Source organism: Electrophorus electricus, chromosome 16, assembly GCF_041902795.1.
Source record: "Electrophorus electricus isolate QZ-2024a chromosome 16, ASM4190279v1, whole genome shotgun sequence".
NCBI lineage: Eukaryota > Metazoa > Chordata > Actinopteri > Gymnotiformes > Gymnotidae > Electrophorus > Electrophorus electricus.
In genome coordinates, this window is record NC_137512.1 from 2,176,863 (window position 1) to 2,196,688 (window position 19,826).

The window sequence follows — 19,826 nt, forward strand, 5'->3', positions numbered from 1 at the left end:
CATAGAATCCTCATGTATGCCAGGTAGCTAAATGGTGTAAAACAGGCTGTCAACTCACTACATTAGCATGCCAGTCAAACGTGATTGCAGCAGTCACTGAAGTTCTGTACAGGGTCTGCCAGCACACAGACTATCCACTGGTCCTCAGAAATACCAACACTGTTGTTAACGTCTTCTCGTTTGCAGCAAATGTTTCATGTGGCTGACCTTCAATTAGCTCTTCCAAAATGTCAAACATTCTACAAGTGCTGATGAGCATAAAAAGTTGTGATCAAGTACTTTCTCATTATTGCTGTTTTTATTAAACAAGCATTATTTTAGATATGGAGTAACTGTTTGTACAGTAGTGCTTAGAAGATAACCAGCCTGTGACATTTTTTATTTGCATAATTTGAATAACAAAAGACAACAATACAACAAAAACCCCAGAGAAACATATGTAAACAAGTACAGAGAAAATCTCTAAAAGATGCAACTTCTCCAAACATTGTCCACAAAATATTATCTGAAGACACCATTTGCTAATTCTTTAACGCTATCTTAATCTTTAAGACCTCTTGAGAATCCAAACTGCTCTACTGATAACGTTCAACTTCCACATGCCCACACTAGAACAGTGTGCTCTTTCCTCCAGACACTCCTGTGCTTATCTAGAGCCAGGGAGTACTGAATACCAGATGACCATCCCATGAGCTCACTACCACGCGGTGAGCTCGCTACCATGCCAACAGCTCATTACCGTGCCGTGAGCTCGCTACCGTGCAGGGCGAACAGTTTAGCAGGTGCACGGCAGGTGTGCCATGTGCCTTTGAGACACAAGCAGCTCACCTGCTTCAGGTAGCCTGGTGTACCTTAATGAGAGAAACATGAAACGATTGCTGTAAGGTAATATGATACAGCAGAAATACCTGTGCTGAAATACCTGTGCTGAAATACCTGTGCAGAAATACCTGTGCTGAAATACCTGTGCTGAAATACCTGTGCTGTATGCATGTTTTTTTCTTACAAATGCTTTTGAAAGGCATAAAGTTTACACATGCGTATCTCCTAAGATGTTTCCTAAGAGGTTGTGAGGTCTGTGCGCTGCATGCGCTGTGACAGATGCATTCACATGAACAATTACAATCAATATATGCAGCCAGTCGCCCAGGCAGGAATGAAGTATGAGACCTAACCTGAGCCTGGGGTAGGGTTCCCCCCTTCTGCTCTAGGTGTGGCTGGAACACTGTGAGAAAGAGAAGCATGGAATTCTTATTAAGAGGGAAAAAGATGGGGGAAGTCACGACCCCCCCGAGTCATTATGGTTGCAACATCTCACCCTAACCCTAACCCTAACCCTAACCCTAACCCTAACCCAAGTCCTAATATACATACAATGTCATGCCAGCTGTTACGTCTTTATTGCTCAAAAGGCAGTAAGAGGTTTTAGTTACAGTTCACTTGAAAGGCTGCTGTAGGCCTTGCTCTGGAGGTAGGAAGTGAATGATCTGTGTGTCACAGTTAGTCCCTCCCAGCTTCCATGTTCTGTGTTTTCCCTGTCTTGTGTATTTTAGTTCCATGCCATAGTTTTATTTTCTCTGACCCTCGTTTGATTTTCCACACCTGTCCCTCGTTTAGTTCATGTATTTAAACCCTGTTGTGTTCCCTGTGTCTTGGCTGTTCTCTGTGTTGACTTCATTGTGTTTATTTCATTGCGTTTATGCGTTCATTGTGGTTGTTAGGTTAATTGTGTTTGGTTGTATTGAATGCCTGAATGTTGGTTTGTACTCCTTCAGGTTTTTTAGCCCTGAGTTTTCCTAGCGTCTTTTGTTATAGCCTGATTCCCCTGTTTGCCTTTATGTGTTTTGGTTGTATCCCCGTGATCTCCGTGTTGTTAATAACTGGATAACTACAACAATTCTGATTTTGGATTTGCCGCTAATAAATCTCACTCTTCTCCGCATGTGTATACCTCCTCACCGCTCACCATTACACTGTGAGCTTGCGGTGGGGAAAAAAAGATATGTGCCAAATCCTCAGAGCTCTGAGGTTACTGCCAATCTAATCCCAAAGGATATGCTTTGTTAAGAACACCGGGGAACACAGATTATCCAGGGAAACACAAGGGGACACATATTATTCAGGGGAACACAGATTATCTAGAAGAAGATTTCAGGCATTGGCACTGGGGGTGAGCTGGAATGGAATTATTTAAAACTGCTTTCAGTACATATGGCACAATTCCTGGCTTTGTTTGTGTGTTTATTTATGTTGACATATCAAATTTTGGTGGACCTGCATTATACACTGAAATAATTTATATATCCCAATGGAAATCTTTTTTGTGCCATAGCCAGCCCTGGGTCTCAAGAATTGTATTTTTCAACCCAGCAGTGATGCCACTGCCTAATCTCCTGAGACACAGCATGGTTTGAAATGCATTTAAATTTAGCCATGCTATTGGCAACCTTCTGCACTTGATAACTATGGAAACTAGTTGTTTAAATAGGAAGCCAATAGTAAGAAGAGAAGAAGTAATTGTATGGCGACAGAGTATTTATTTCCATGTAACATTTTTTAAAGGTCCATGTTCACACTCTATGAGGATCTAACTCTCTAACAAGCTCACTCTAACATGTTCACTCTAGAGGGTCTAATGATGTTAGGCTCGGCACTCTGTAGGAGTTTACACCTGATTTCAGGGCCAGGGTCCCTCTGCCAACAGATTCTTTAAGGTAAGGTTAAAATAGCTCCTTGTTGCACTGGAACTGTTGGTAAAAACTAGTTATTCATAGTTTAAGACCTTTCATGAGTCAATCTTAATCCTTGAGATTGAATCGCTGAGAGGTACTATAATTTTTAAAATGGTTTTATACCTCATTTCAGTTCATGTAGTATGAGAACACATTCTAAGATCAGGTTGGCAAAATTCTCTACTGAGGTGTTTTCATTTCTTAAATCTCTTACAATTAAAATCCTCCACACAGTTACAGTTCTGTAAGGGATGTCCACTGTGCCGTGTGGGCATGCATCTCAGACACATTTGCCAATTTACAAAAATGTAACTCAGCAATGGATAGAAAGAGCTGATGTACATCTCATGATCGCAAAGCAGTTTCCTTATAAAAGGGACTCAAGTACACTGGCAGATCTGCTTTTAGTAGCAGCTGTACGATAAAGGAGGGGATGTAAACAGATATTGTTTTGTATTTTTATGAGGGGTTGGAGACTTCATGGCATGTTATTTGTAGTTGGTTCGACACACACTTTAATGCGCGAGACAAGTTTGGGAATTCTGCAAATTCTTTTCAGGTGTCCAGGAAACAGGTGAACAGATGTTAGAGCTCGTCCACCACGTATTCCTTCAGCTGGATGGAACTAGCCATGTATCACAGCATTCTCATGTTCCACGAGGGAAGAAAATTACTTTCAGATGCAATGTGCAGGAAAGATCTGGACTGTTGCAACAATCTTGCCCTTTTCCACTTTGCATGAGAACATTGGCGACCATTCAGTTACTGGTAAACAGTTTACACTAAGTGCATAATTTAAAGAGTCTAGTGTACATTGCCTTACATGATTCAGAGGTATTTCACCTAATACGGTGAAGTGAGCTTTGATTTATCAGGAGAGATCTTCTTTTTTTGGCCTCCTGTCCCTGCGCTTTTCAGCACTCTTCATATAACTCAGGGATTTTTTTCCCCTCAATTATATGAAGAGTGAATAATGGAGGCGTTTGCTTCTGGCATTCAGTAAAAGCTATTTGGCATGCATCTTCCCTTCCACAACTCCAGCCTGGATGACCAGACAAGAGATGTCCATGCTCCAGAACATGTGGCAACATGGAGCCCAGCCCAGAGCCACGGAGCACATGGGAGTAACCTTCTGAAACCATCATCTCAACAGATCCGTACCTGGATGGGCTTTACACAACCTACGTGTGTGAGATTCCTCCAGAGGTCGTCAGTTTTATTGGCTTTTGAGGACTTGACTGGGGACATGTAATGACTCATTCTTTGGAGAACATCAGACAGCAATGCTAGAAATACAGACCTTCCATGCTGAGGGACTCGTCTGGCACTGAAAGAATAACCTTGTTGTAGGTAAAGAATCATTGGTTCAGATTTATACATAGGTGGAGAATGACCGTGCTAAGATCCCGTTTTTCACTGGTCAAGAGCAACTCTGATAAAAAAAGGGCAGACCGGGAACTGAGTACAGGAGAGGAGGAAGACCATGCTACCTGCTCACCTGTCTGTGCTGCAGCACTGTTGACACATTACTGCTCTTGGCGGGGAGCAGGGGGCCAGGACCCTGGCTTTGGGTGGAGGGTCAGGATGACCGGGGCTAAGGAGTTGTGATGTGAATGGCATTGTAGTGGAGAGAGTGCTCCTACTCGCTCCGTGGGAACAGAGAACAGGGGCCATGTCCTGCAAAGCTTAGAGACTCACACAACGAAGTTGCCATAACAACACTCGTGTATGTCTTCACTGCTGTTTCTGTAGATTTATAATGAATGTGGAACCAAGAAGGTGTGGCAGATGTATGTGAGCAAAATTTGTTACTGGAATATAAATGAATGCAAAATTATGTGTATATCTGTATATGTGTATGTGTGTGCATGTTTCTGTGTTTTAGAATGTGTGTGTGTGTGTGTGTGTGTGTGTGTGTGTGTGTATGTGTGTGTTAGCCACTCAGGTATTCAGCATTTTATAATTATATATTTTGTTATTATTATTTTATTATTTTATCATTTTATATTACAATTTTACCACTTGATCCAGAACACAGTTCCAAGAAAGCTCTTTACAAATCACATGACCTACACGGCCACTGTGGAACCCTTATGGTTCAGAGCAGTATGAAGCTGCCATACCCACTCAAAAGCAGAATTTACAAAAACAGACGGCCCTTTTGAAATAGACGCACCTGCCTTGCTCAGTGCAAAGATTTGGCTGCCATTTGGCGGTGTTTAATAAACAGTGACTGTGGTTGGGGAGATCACATGCAGTGAATGGAGCTTAAACACCACACAGTTTAAACACCACACATCTTAAACACTCACATCTTAAACACCACACAGCTTAAACACTCTTTTTGTCTTTTTTCTTCTTTTGTTGCTCAATTTCTTTTTTTCATTCCTTGCTGTTCATAAGCTTTTTGTTTTTAAGGCCATCTTGTCGTGCTAAATTCAAAATTTGCTTAGTTGTCATGACTGAATCCCAGAATTATATTGATATGAGTCAGCAAAGTCATTGTTAACAAAAGCAAAAAGTATCCCCTAAAAGTCCTTCAATAGTTTTGTATGAATTCATTAGAATGTTTTTAAAATCTTTTTTATGAAACTAATAAAAATGTGGTGATCAGCAGCATTGAATTAATTAGTTAAAATGCTTGTATTAAGGTGGACATTGATTACATGATCTCCATGTCTTTGGCTTGGCTTAAATACTGGTGTAAATACTGGTGTCATGTTTGGTGCCAGCTGCCTCAAATTCACTCAACAAATTAATTTATGAGTCATTCTTGAAAATGTACAATATTGTGATTTAAATGTTACTTTTCATGATGTATGTTTACAATGTGGTATGCTACATTTACAAAGAATGCCTCAATGATGTCAGCTATTCCCTGATTATCCCTCATATATAATAAATACAGGAGTGAACATGGTACTTTCTATAATTAGCAGTGTAAGATACATTTTGCCCTGTCAGAAAACCTGGCCAAAGGTTACATCAGCTGGGTTGAGTATGAACACTGCAGTAGATGTTTCCTCTGTAAGTGGAGGAAATATTACTGTATTTACATTCAACACTGAAACGGAAATATGTCATGGTTCTGTTCTTTAGCGCTACTGACTTTTCTAATATCTTTCAGTGTGAGGTCAATAATTCATGAATATGAATTAATCTTAGCTAATACAATATATGTAATGTAGCAAATGAGGGGGTAGAAGAAAATTAATTTTAATATTAAAATTTTAAATTTGCCCCATTGATGTTTATTAAGGGACTTCAATGGTTGTCTTAAAAAGTTCAGAATTAAGAAATTAATCATATTGTGTTTTTGTTTGAAAATACAGTAAATGCAGTCAAACCTGCAACAATGTGAACACCACAGTTCTACAGCCCACCTTGCTAAGCCTATCGAGCATTTACATTTACTTTACATTTATGGAAAATGGCAGATGCTCTTATCCAGAGTGACTTACAAAAGTGCTTTATCATTTACTCATACAATACATCCTAGCCAGCGTAACATGCAGTGGCCTAAGTGCTGGAGCACGTGGAGCAGCGAGCACAGACTCTTGATGTGTGAGACATTTCATAACACAAAACACCAATGACAACTGGGCATTCACGTGTAACACAAACAATGTGAACATTAACGCAGACTACACAAACACCGACGATGTTAACAACTACTGACATTAACATTAACATGAGTTAAACGAACAGTTATGAAATTTACATTCAAACATTACCACACAAACAACATGCTACGTCAACAATGACCAACACCCTGCACACAAGTACACGCATTTATATACATAAAGACAAGACACGGTGCAGGTGTGTGTAGGTGTAGCCACAAACAAATATCCTCCCACTTCACATGGCGGGCCAAACCACGTGACTCGCGGGAGGCCAGTGCTCTGTGACAGCCAGTACAGTAGGTTAGAGTCCATGATACCAATGAACTAGAATACTGTAGAAATACAGGGATCAATGCTGATGCCTAGAAGTACAAAATACAGAATCTCTATCTCAGAAAATAATCAGTGCAATAAACAATACACTACAATACGTACGAGAGTTTCAGTTACTCAACACAGGTGCAGTATCAGTGGTCATTGAAAGTGTCCACAAATAGATGGGTCTTCATTCTGCATTTGAAGACTGCAGTGGACTCGGTTGTCTGGACAACTTTGGACTGGTTGTCCAAAGTTATGCCCATGCTACGAGCAGCTTTATAAGGTGATACCAAGGAGTTCTCAAAGGAAAGTATGAGGTCACAGTAAGGGCTGGAAGTTCCTATGATGTGGTGGGCTGTCATCCATGACACAATGACCGTTTATAAAGTATGCTGAGATACGTCTGAAAACCTGCGTTTCGGAGGGTTTGAAGGAAAGAAATAATTGTTTTTTTTTCAGCATAGCAGTGGTCAGAGAAGCCACGAGAAGATATTACATCACCAAGAGAATGACTATACAAAGAGAAGGGAATAGTGCCTAATATTGAGCCCTGGGATTGGATGGATTGGATGTGGATCCTCTCCTGATAGGACCATCCCTCCAGATAGGTCTGAAACCATTTCCATGCACCCAACAGTGTGAGCAGTGTGAATTTTGACTCATACAACACCAATGATTTTGGCTAGTACTTGTGTTTTTGTGTGAGGACAATAATTCCCTGCTAAATTGCATTTTCCTGTTTACGCTGGGATGAGTCACCTGGCATTGTCCCCTTTCCTTTAATCAGACCACGCGTGTGAGTGACAGACGGCAGAGACGAGGAGTCGTGCTCTGTGCTCAGCGTGGGACTTTCAGTAGACCTTGTGCCAGGTCCTCCAAAGTGCTAACAATGAGCGATAGGAAGCGTGATATCGGTTGGGTGCAACCACAAAGCAGCTGTAGAGAAGCTTTTTCCTGTTATCACTTCTAAAGAAGTAGCAGCGACAGTGGTGGCGGTTATGGCTGACCTCGTTAGAGACGGCTGAAATGTCTGAGTCGCAGGGGACTTCCGTTTTGCCAGGCATTAACTCAAAAGAGATAAAACATTTTGGAAGGGAGCGACAACACAAAATACTTGCCTTGAGACCAAAACAAAGCACTTTCTGCAGAGTGGATCACAGCCAATAGTAATTTGTTGGGAATTTAAAAACTGTACTTCAATGGTATTTTCACATTTGGTCCAAAGAATTTAATCTTTTTATGAGAGTAACCATTTATTTCATTATCAACAAAGAGGAATCATCTTTCCCTAGTGGTTCATAGTAGGTTTTATTTGATCTAGTTTTCATGTAGTCAATTTTATGTAGTTTTTGCATCTCATTACCTCTCTTGGTCACTTTATTTACACATGTATTTGCAAGAATGGATTTGCTTTGACAGAAACATTGTCTCCTGGAGACTGAATGATAGTGCAAAATGAACAGGCCCAGTGATTACAGGAAAAGTAGAAATAGCAGGAAAGATGTGATGCTCAAAAGGGTGGAGAAGCTCCTTACACATCACTTACTAATGACACATACAAACATTCGCTGGCCACTTTATTAGGCATATCTTGCTAGTACTGGGTTGGACTCCCTTTTTCCTTCAGAGCTGCCTTTTTCATGGCGTAGATTCAATATGGTGCTGGAAGCATTCCTCAGAGATTTTGATCCATATTGACATGATAACATCAGAAACAGGAAATATCAGCCACAACATTATACCACCACTACCAACCTGAACTGTTGGTACAAAGCAGGATGGTTCCATGTTTTTATGCTGTTTGGGCCTACCATCTAAATGCTGCAGGAGAAATTGCATCGAATCAGGCCAGGCGACATTTTTTCAGTCTTTTGTTCTTGCTTGTTCTTAGCTGACAGGAGCAGAAGCTGGTGTGATCGTCTGCTGCTGTAGCTTCTGCTTCAGGGTTTGATGTGTTGCACATTCAGGGATGCTCTTCTGTACACATCAGTTGTTTGAGTTACTGTTGCCTTTCTATCAGCTTGAACAAGTGTGGCCACTCTCCTCTGACCTCTGGCATCAACAAGGCAGAGAACTGCAGCTCCCTGGATAGTTTTTATTTTTCTGACCATTCTCTGTAAACCCTATAGACGTTTGTATGTTAAAATTGCAGTAAATCAGCACTTTCTGAAATATTCGCACCAGCATGTCTTGCACCAACAATCATCCCACATTCAAAAGCACTTAAGTCCCCTTTCTTCCTCATTCTGATGCTCCATTTGAACTTTTGCAGGTCGTCTGGACCACGTCTACCTGCATTGGATTGTCGTCTGGACCACGTCTAAATGCACTGGATTGCGGTCATGCGATGGCTGATTAGATGTTTGTGTTAATGAGCAGTTGAACAGATGTACCTAATAAAGCGGCCAGCGATTGTATGCATACTTCTATTTTCAGATCTAGTTTTACTAAGTTTATGTCTTTAGCATAATATTTTCATTTTCATAACATTTTCATGACTGCACAAAAGATTTGCTAATTTGCATGCTGGGTGAGGTGAGAGATTTACATAAATGATGTTATGCAAGGTGAGGTGTCACAAATTTCACAAAGAGAAAAAAATCATGTAATGTTGAGCAGGCAGAGCAGGATGCGGGAACGAGTTGAGGAAAATAGAGACACACGTTTATTAGCATACACAACACAGAAAATGTAGCTTGCAGGCTATCGGGGTTAAACATCATCAACATTCATGACTAGACCAGAGACTTAAATACACGCATGATAATGATACAGAACAAGGATCAGTTCACGAAGGGCGTGACCATGTGAAAACACACACACACACACACACACACACACACAAAGACTTTGAGGGAGAGGGGCTGTATCGTGCCATTCCACTACACCAAATATGGATATTACATGGATAAGATGCGTAATATTGGCTGAGAAGACATTAATGTGTCACCATGCTCTCCTACTTATATTGCAGTTCACCCAAACCTTTTACGTTACACTCCTGAAAGTCCACAAATAAATGAGTGTCAAATGTCACGACTTAGCCTCTGACACAGGAAATTTCATCATGAAAATGGTGACCAGAAAAAAAAAATCTTCTTGTTGAACCTTGGGTTAAAGAAAACCCTTCAACTTCTTATAGGCACATGTATATTGTATGTCCATATCTAAAATAAGCAATTCTCTAAAGCTCACAATACTCCACATGGTAAATATCTGCAAGCCAATATCCATAAGGTTGCATTTGCCTATTGTTGCAATCCATCTATCTGATCTCATAACTGTCAACGCCAACATTTTTTATAGAAAGGTTGTCAGTCATCAAAAAGTGTTTGTTTTTTTTCCCCCTACATGTCTATAGTTATGGAATTATTGATGTGTGGGAGAAAGCTTTAAACTAAAATTACATGTAAACTAAGACTTCCTTGCTTTAATGTATTTATTTTTACTGCTGTTTCTTTTGATCGGGAAGCAATATGTAAATAGAAAGTTTCTCATCAACAGATTTGCTTTATGTCATAATAACTAAGAGAGTTGGTGCTGGTACTATTGAAGTCCAGGTTTATAAAGCTATATTTATAAAGCCAGGTTTATAAAGCTATATTTATAAAGCCAGGTTTATAAAGCTATATTTATAAAGCCAGGTTTATAAAGCTATATTTATAAAGCCAGGTTTATAATACAATCCTACTATTCATTTGTTTTCTGTATGCAGTTTTCCCTTCTTTTCAGCTTCACAATATAGTTTCACAAAAAGCATTTAAAACACAAACACTTTTTCTTGCCTTGCCTTGACAAGATCTTCACTGAATAATTCATGTTTTAATCATTTCTGAGATTTCTAAATGCAAAAGAATCTTTCATTAAATTGAAGCACTAATATAGCATTCATTTAAATAAATCTGCATCTCTGCATCCTCTCTGATGTGCTGTTTGTACGATGTGAACGAGATTATGATGAAGCAGTCTCTGTCTCTGTGAATGTAAGAAAGTTATTAGTGACTGCATCTTACATTACATCAGCGGACGGCAGTGCAACAGAGAAGTATATTCACGTCTTTGTCACAGGTACAAATGGAATAAGTACCACTGGTCTATGCAGAGTTTGTTATTCGAGGATGTGAAAATAGAGTTTGTACTCTTTTTGGCCTCAAAGAGCTCTTTCTTCTCTGCTTCTGTCTCTTTCTTCTCTGTCTGTGTGTGAGAGAAAGAAAGCAAGAGAGGAAGCTCTCTCTCTCTGTGTGTGTGTGTGCGCATTAATTTTACTGCAGTCCTTTTCATATTCATTAGACAACATTAAAGTCCAATATGTAATAAAATGCACTTTTGTGCTGCATTTATTGTATAGTGCCATGTGCAAAACCATCAAACAGATTGCAATGGGGAAGTAATGTCTTTAGTTTACCCAATGTTATTTTGGTCAGACAACTTCCGATTTTGTTGCAAAATTACTAAACTAATACTTTTTATTATTATTATGTCTCAGGAAACAGAGAGAGGAAGGAAATTAGGCAATCTAAAAAAAAACACCTTCAAAGGAGAAAAACAAGAAAGAAATATCCAGCATACAAACTGACACGCCATGATTGCGTTTCATGAACGGCAGGAACGATGCTTCACTGCCACTGTGGTTCAATAATTATATATGAGTTTCTCTCTTCATAGTATTTATGCTGCTTTTTTCATGCTTCCAGTCTATTTAAAGGAAAATAATTTCATCAGTGACTGACATAAGGGCTTTTAATCTATGTGGCAAGTGCATAAGGTTCTCTGTTGATTCATTTTCCTAATTCATGTATTACTTCAAGCCTTTCTGTGAAATCCACTTCATTGCTGCTGTAGTCTCAGCCAAACCTTGAGTAACTTAACATTTCAAATACTGAGGAAAATGAAGAAAAATGCATTTAAGATTCTGATAGACCTTTTTAATGATTCCATAACACTGTTGTTTTGTACAGAAAAATGTGTACAGATTATTAGAAATGTTACTAAGTACATTATTAATAATTGTCAGTTATCCTTACTGAACATCAAATTTAAATGTTTTTGATTCTGGACAACAAATGATATGGTGAAACTGGATTTACAATCCCCTCAATGTGCCTTGTCTGTCAGAAAAAAGTATGTATGTAGTATGTATGGTATATAGAGATTAGCCTTAACAACTGATATGTGGAGAGATGCCAAGAAAGCAGACACCAGTTGCATCTTTGAAAATCTTTCTTGGCTGTATTTCAAGGATCCTTCTAATTGGAATGCCCATAGTAACATAGCAGAAATGCAGCCTGTTTTGCTTAAGGGCAACTCTGTCTCTTCGATTCCTCTATCTTAATGGTGTCTTTAGACACTGGCCTAATGCTAGCATTAAGATAAGATCCATGGTGTCAACAAAGCACTCTGCAAAAGAATATCTGCTAAATGCTGTAGCTGTACAAGTAAACCTAAACACTTTATTTCTGGCATCTGGCATTTCTGCCTACCACTAGAGGCAGGGGTGCTCCAGTTACCTGCCCACTGCACATTAGATCCCTTGGGTGGTCCCCATTAACCAGTTACCTGCTAAATTATCTGTTTGCTGGACAGGCATTATTTGCTGGATGGACTCTGTTTGCTGGACAGGCTCTGTAGCAGCAGCCATCCTTCAGCAGCATCTCTGCATGGCCAGACAGTGGCACTGATGCAAGAGCAGTTCCAGTGCAGGAGTCCGTCAGGCCAGGAGCAGAAGGACCGTGCTGAGCTCTGCTGGTGTCTTACTGATGATATACTCAGGCGTCATCTTTTACTCTCATCCTTGTAGGTTTCTGGAGGACCCCTGTCCAGCTGGAAGGCCCCTACCTCGCCTGCCTGTAATCCCACACCTCAGGGATTCAAGTCAAGGGTCAAGGGTAGGGAAACAGGCTTGCTGATGAACTCCTCCTGGTCTTTTTCCTCGTTGCCAGAACATTGTGTCTGTTTTTGAATTTAATTTTGTTACTATCTCTACATATTTATCTTTATTGGCTCTGGGTTTTCTATGTGACTTCAATAAAGAGTTTGTTCTTGCTCATTTCCTGTTGACGACAGACCCCTGGTTCAGCCAGGCTACACCACTACACTTATCTAAACATTTTCTTCAACCTTATCTCTTCCTCCTCTGCACCAGTTTGCTTCAGACAAAATCTTAAAACGCTCTCCTCTTTCATGTTTTTCCCACAAAACTCTCAGTTTTTCAGAACTGTTTGCCGATCTGAGTTCTGCCTTCACACTCAGTTTAAATCTCTCTGCACCTCCGGTGTCACTTTGTCCTCTCATCTCGAAACCATCTTGACCTTCATCTCGCAGTCCCTCCCATTCTCCCAAAAATATTATTCTGCAGAGCTGAGAGGAAGTGACGGAAATCCGGTGGACCTGGCAACCTGTCAGAAAATAATTTCCACCCCCAATTTCATTCCATTACAGCAGTAAAGAAACATTTCTTTTCAAGCCAAGATTACCATATGCTTTTCTGACCCTCACAATTTTTCTCTGTAATCTCCGTACCCCCCCCCCCCACCCATATCCTCTCTTACTGCAGAAGACTTTAACACATTTTAATTCGAGGGTCCCCAACATCCACGAGTCCTTCAGTCACTCTATAAAGATGGATGCACTCTTTTATCAAATTCAACTCTGCTAACTTTAAGGTTACATTAAAAAAGTAGTTGTTAAAGTTCAAACCGCTAACAGTCATTTATTTTACCACTTCTACCTCGTCCAATCTATGAGATGTCCAAAAATCTTATACTATTTGTAACATTACTGAATAATCCATAATTGACAAATGGTCATGACTCTGATCTGTGTGTCTTTTCTAGCACCATAAAACATCAATCCGTATGCACTTTAGTCAATAGAAATATACTTATAGAATGTTTAAGCTCCTATTAATTTAGGACGTTTTTAGGAAGTTCATCCTTGCTAAATATAAAGCCTAGGCCGTTGTTCTTATTGTACTATGGGACCTAAGCCCTTCGTAATACTTGCTCTTTATTCAGTGGAAGATAAGAACGTTGCCTTTTAGATCATGAATCTTTTACTTTGTCACATAAGACAAAGAGAGGAAGACAAAATGACAGAAAGGATCACAGGAGAATAATTACTTGCACACCCAGTGATCTGATCTCAGAGCCTGGTATTCAGCTGAACTCAGCATATACTGGCAAAACTTGGCATTCAGCTGAACAAAGCAAATATTGGCAAAACCTGGCATTCAGCTGAAATCAGCAAATATTGGCAAAACTTGGCATTCAGCTGAACTCAGCAAATACTGGCAAAACTTGGCATTCAGCTGAACTCAGCAAATATTGGCAAAACTTGACATTCAACTGAACTCAGCAAATACTGGCAAAACTTGGCATTCAGCTGAACAAAGCAAATACTGGCAAAACTTGGCATTCAGCTGAAATCAGCAAATATTGGCAAAACTTGGCATTCAGCTGAACTAAGCAAATATTAATGTCCATGCATCCTGGAATCATGTACTGTGCCCTTTCTTGGCTCTCGTATAAGGTCGGATGTATCATGTATCATTAAGAGGGTCATTTTAAAACGTCTCACACGCTTAAAAGTGCTGTTACTTAGAGGTCATTTCTTGCTCTTGGTCCTACTTTTTCTTTGTGGATACTAAATTATTGGGCTCAGTGATCAGTTAATATGACTTTTCTTACCCAATCTACACTGATACATAACTGGAGTTCTCTCGCCATTCATCAGCCTGCTGTGTTTCACAGAAGAAAGTCCCCTTCAGATATCTTTTCTTGAATGGACACCCATGACACGTGGCATTTAAATCTTGATAAGGTGGAACTGATCTACACTCCTACAAAACATTTTCCAGAACCAGATGATCATGGCTGAAGGGTTAACCATATAGTTCTTGCACTTGTTCACAATTACATGTGATATGCTCTTCCCTCAGAAAAGAAGAAGAAATCATTTCTTTTTGTCAGAATTCATGTAATTTCTGTTCACAATGCTGACTTATATTGGACTTATATTGGTAGAATTATCTTATATTTGATAGGCAGTTCACAAGTAACAAATGAGCCACAAATTGCACAGCTATGACAAGATTATCATTTGCAATGATAAATAAACCAAAGTTTTAGTGGAATGGTTTTATGATTACTACAGTTAAAACCAAATGCCTGGCTGGATCTACACAGTACAACCTTTTGTTCTTTCCTAAGGGGCATAATATAAAGTGATCGGCAATTGTTTTGAAACCTGGTTGAAACTTTTATCCACTCATGTTAGATTACTGCTATTTTTGTATTGTTCCATTTAGCCTAACTGTGAAGTTGCACTGAAGTATTGTACTTACCATATTGATTCATCTGTACTTCTATTGGTTTTCATATATGTTTGTTGCATATGATTTTATGTTCTTGTGCTGTTGTTGTGCTGAGTTAAATTCCTGTGTACTGAGTATGCTTGGTGAACCAAGTGATTTTGATACTGATTCGGACTGAGAAAACATTCAAGCAGCAACTAGTTATTTATGTGAAAGTTCCACCGTATGCCTTATAAGGTCCACTTGTTTCTATGGTAACAGCCAATATCTCCAGTCATTGTTCATAAATATGTCATTTCAACATAGTAGCATTATTTTCTCACATACCACATGGAGTGGCTAACCTTGGGCAAACCCTTGTAGAGGCCAGTCACAGATGACCTCCAAACCTCTTCAGATCTACAGACTTGCACAGTAGCCTAGATTATTTAGGGCTTCATGGCTGCTGGGAGGAGTCGTTAAGATTTTCACCTCCTCCCAAGGCTAAATCCTGCTGTTTTAGTGCTATTGCCCCTCTGAAGAGGAATGAACTTCCCTCTCCGGTCCTCACTGCCCCATCTTTGACCTCCTCTTGTTCAGAGGACTCACCACAGCTGTCTGGTCAGACCTGATTGATGCATCTTTCATTCAAATACTGTCAGTCTATGTATATGCACTTTGTTGATAGAAATACACATAGAATATTTAGGCATTTGCCAAATCTTTATCTTTTCACTTTCTTGTGTTTATTTGCTCTAGGTTTGCCTTGATGAAGTAAGCCTAAAAAATTGTTTTTGAGTACTTTTAGATTTTTGGTCTACTTTCTATCACTTTGCCTAACACTGCTTTTCAAGGATTTGTAAACTGCTTTGGATAAGCGCCAAATGACTAAATGTAAATGTAGAAATGTGAAGTGTGTTTTCTCATTAAACCTAAGCAAGCAGCGTTGTAGGATTAGGCGCTGTGCCAGGACTCAGGAAGCTGTCACGCTACTGCTGCTCACCACACTCCTCCATCAGCACCTCTGAAGAATCTCAAGTTTTTAGTTTTTATATACATATAAAATAGATTTGCAAATGCAAGATAATTTGTTGGTTGAGGGGTTTGTCACATATAGATTGTTTGTGTTATAGAAATAGTGTATGTCAAAGGTTTTTTGTAAAAAATCCCCCTTTCAAGATTGGCTTGGTTGTTTCACACAAGAACACATCATGATTGGTATGTGTGCATGTTCGTATGGTCGTTGCAAGCACGGGAGGAGGTCATCATTATTCTTAATGCTTTTGCACCACAAACAAAATTCAGCATTCTAAGCCACTTAATGTAGGATCAAAAATGTGTTCAGAAATTTTACTTTCTGGAAAAAAACTAAACAAAACAAAAAAACAGGCACAGAGCCAAAGCTGTCAGACTTAAAAGCATTGGACAATTAGACTTTATTTCTTTTTCAGGGTTGGCTTCTGCTTTCAGACAGGGGACAGTAGACCTGGCCCCGGTCCCAGCATCGGCCCTTTTACTGTTACGCATCACAGGCCAAAGGCTGAAACAATTAAATCATATGAAATAGGACTGCTTGCCAGTCATCCATATAAGGTCTTCTTACTTATTGCAGAGAGCGTGGGCTCCTGATGATACAGCAGGATGCTGACCTCAAGAGGCTGCTGAAACATTAAAACACTACTCACTCTACTATATGTTCCATCAGCAGTGCTCGCAAATGCTCGCAGAATCTTCCGGAGCTTTGAGGACAGATTAGCTGAGCCAGAGAGCACTGCAAGGGCATGCCATCGTGGGAGACGGAAAACAACAAGCCATTCCTAGTTGCACTACCCATAAGTCCTTTTGATGTTCGTGCCTTCTCCGCGTTCCCTGGATCCCAGTGACCTATTTCATTTTGAAAGGCTCATTAGGGAACACATGAGGCCACTCTCTGGGTGACTCCATCATAAGCTCAGCTGGCTCTGCCAAGCCAACGCAAAGACATGAGAGTGTGTTTTACGTCAGCTTTAGGCAAGGTCTAATGCTTCTGAATGGAGCATTGGATTTTTTGTGAGGGCCATTTTGTTATTCACCCCAGACACTTCTTTAGGGTACGGGGTTATGTTTGGAATGTTACTACAACTGTATGTCTCTGATGGCACTCCACAGCCCTTGTGTGAACCAAGTTTGCACAGTTCCTGAATGTTAGTGGTGAAATGGCAGAGCTCTCAGCTGGTTGACACCTTGTGCTCATATGAAACAAACCCACCTGATATCTTAAAAAGAAATGTGCACTTTTAACTAAAGCACTGACCAAAGTTGAGGTAAACCCTAGCCGTGTTGAATCTTAAAAATGTTTAAAATGACCAAGGATGCATGAGGATTTAATAATGATGAATGTTTGGCTAAAACAAGACATTCAAATGCTGATATGACATCAGATGCCATGAAGGAAATTCTGGTACAAGTAAGACTTTTATCTCATTGCTGTTTTACTGTTATGCCTCTTTTATAGAACATAATAATGCGTTCTACAGTCTTGTCTATTGAGTCCTGTGATCTCAAGTTGTTTTTTTTTTACTAGTAATATCAGTGTTTCTACATGTATCAAGAGTAGAGAATTTCTCACATGTGTCAGTAATGGCAGATCGCAATCTCTATTTTGAGGAAACAAGGCTAAATACACCACCAGGGAATCTTCAATATCTCTGTGAGGTGTTTGATCCTTTCAATTATGATTTCTGTGAATATTTGTTCTTAGTTATGCATTACAGTAATGCGTTTGGGTCCATATCTGAACCTGGGCTGCAAATGAAGCACTTCACCTGGGCTGCGGTAATGCACGAGCGCTCTGTGGTGCTGCTTTCTCTGTCGCCGACTGCGGTCATGGGCTCTGTGGCTCAGGCAAGCAGGAGAAGGCGATGTGGCCCGGCACTGATGGCATTTAATGAGCTCCAGCCAGGAGACCCTTTCGTTAAAATCCCTCACGCACTCAACCTGCCCGGCGCGAACCGTGATGGTGGGATTTGGAGGAAGCGCACAGCGAAATAGGCAGTCCACGTGTGTTCACAGGCTTTGTTTGCATTGAGTGTGTTACATGCCTGACATCTCTCTCCCCAGATCTGAGTCAGCTTAATGCATCTGCCACTCAGATGCCTCTTTGCTATGTGGATGTCCTGGATGAGCTCCTCATTAGAAGCGTATGGCGAGCGGGTTACAGTGCATCCAAAATTATTCACGTAATGGAAGAGATGTTTGCATGCATTTTTAGTATGAAAAGTGCATGAAAAGTGTGGACGCTGTGTAAAAAGTGAAGATCGCTGTAGGAAGTGCAAAGTACTCCTTGTTCAGTGCAAATGTTTGTTGCCTGTGCACATTCACACTTACATTCATGGCATTTAGCACTCTTATCCAGAGCGACTTAAAAAAGTGCCTTGTCATTTACTCACAGAATGAGTCCTCATCAGTACAAAAAGCATAGAGTCCAAGACCCCACTGAGGTCTTGGTTCATTGTTTACCTGCAGTAGCAGGACTGAAGAGACATCAACAGAGCAGTGCAGAAAGCACATGTGAGGTGTGGACATCTCATGTCCAGTAGAAACAGAAAAGGCCACAGGTCAAGCTGCTAGGTTGCGGTAGGAATAGTCTGTGCTGTATGAGCAGTCGCATTTTCGTATGTTGGGTGGTGAAAGAGGGTTGCATACTGTGGAGGACAAGCAGTGCTTTCCTGATTCGGCTTTAATCTCAAGGGCTCAGGCAGCCCACGGACACAATTCCACAGCCTTCGGCTCATTCTTGCTTGAAAAGGATATTGATTGTAAAACAGGCCCGCCTGCCGAACCTAGCATCTGGCGTCCGGACTCTGCTAGGTAATACCCAGTAACCGTAATGACTGAATATTATACTTAGAACAAAGAAGAAAGTGGGCAATGGTACACATGATCAATGTTTTTTTTTCTTCAATGTTTTACACCATTCAGCAGACTGGTTACAAAAAAGAAAAAAGTTCCCCTTATCTCTTTTCCACTCATCCTCACCCTGAACCCTTTTTATCTGCACTGTATTAACTAAAAGTATTACAATTCTCATGTTTGTCTCATCTCCATAAATGCAATGATTAGTTTTATGGATTATTCCTATGAACATTCGAGCGCTACATCCCTGAAGCTGATGAAGACTAGAAGAAGGAGAAGCATATACACTAAAGAGGTGATGCATAATAAAAGAAAGGTCCTTTCACAGGCCTGACTCGAGTCTTGTGAGCCTCCCTGACTGCTGGTGTGTTCAGTCTGTGAGTGTGTGATACATCCTCTTCACACCCTCAGCATTAAACGGCGACACACCTCAACAGTTCTGAGCCCTGTAAAACAAAGATTGTGTTCTCTTAATGAGGAGAAGGAAATGGCACAGCAAACACTGTATATATTTGCTGCCTGGAAACATTTTTATGGGAAACTTTTTAATTACATACGCCTGATCTCTCTCTCTCTCTCTCTCTCTCTCTCTCTCTCTCTCTCTCTCTCTCTCTCTCTCTCTCTCGCACTCTTTCCCTTTACTCACCAATCATTGTACATTCTTGCTGTCATGTTGTTGGTTACGAGGTCAAAGCTGTCATTCTCAGACATACTTAATCAAAGTACCATGACAGACATGTGAGCATATTGCATACCATAAAGATTTGCCAACAGTTCAGTGCCAGAAGCAAAAACTGAATGAAGAACTATTTAGAGCTTCAGGTATAGACCCTTCATTGATTAAACAATTTTTACACATTGAAGGGCCCTGGTTTTCCTCTTTAAGTGTTAGGACAGGGTGATATCACATCTTCCTCTCTTTTACAGGCAGCTTTTATTATTCAGCTGTGGTGTTTCTTCTTCTCC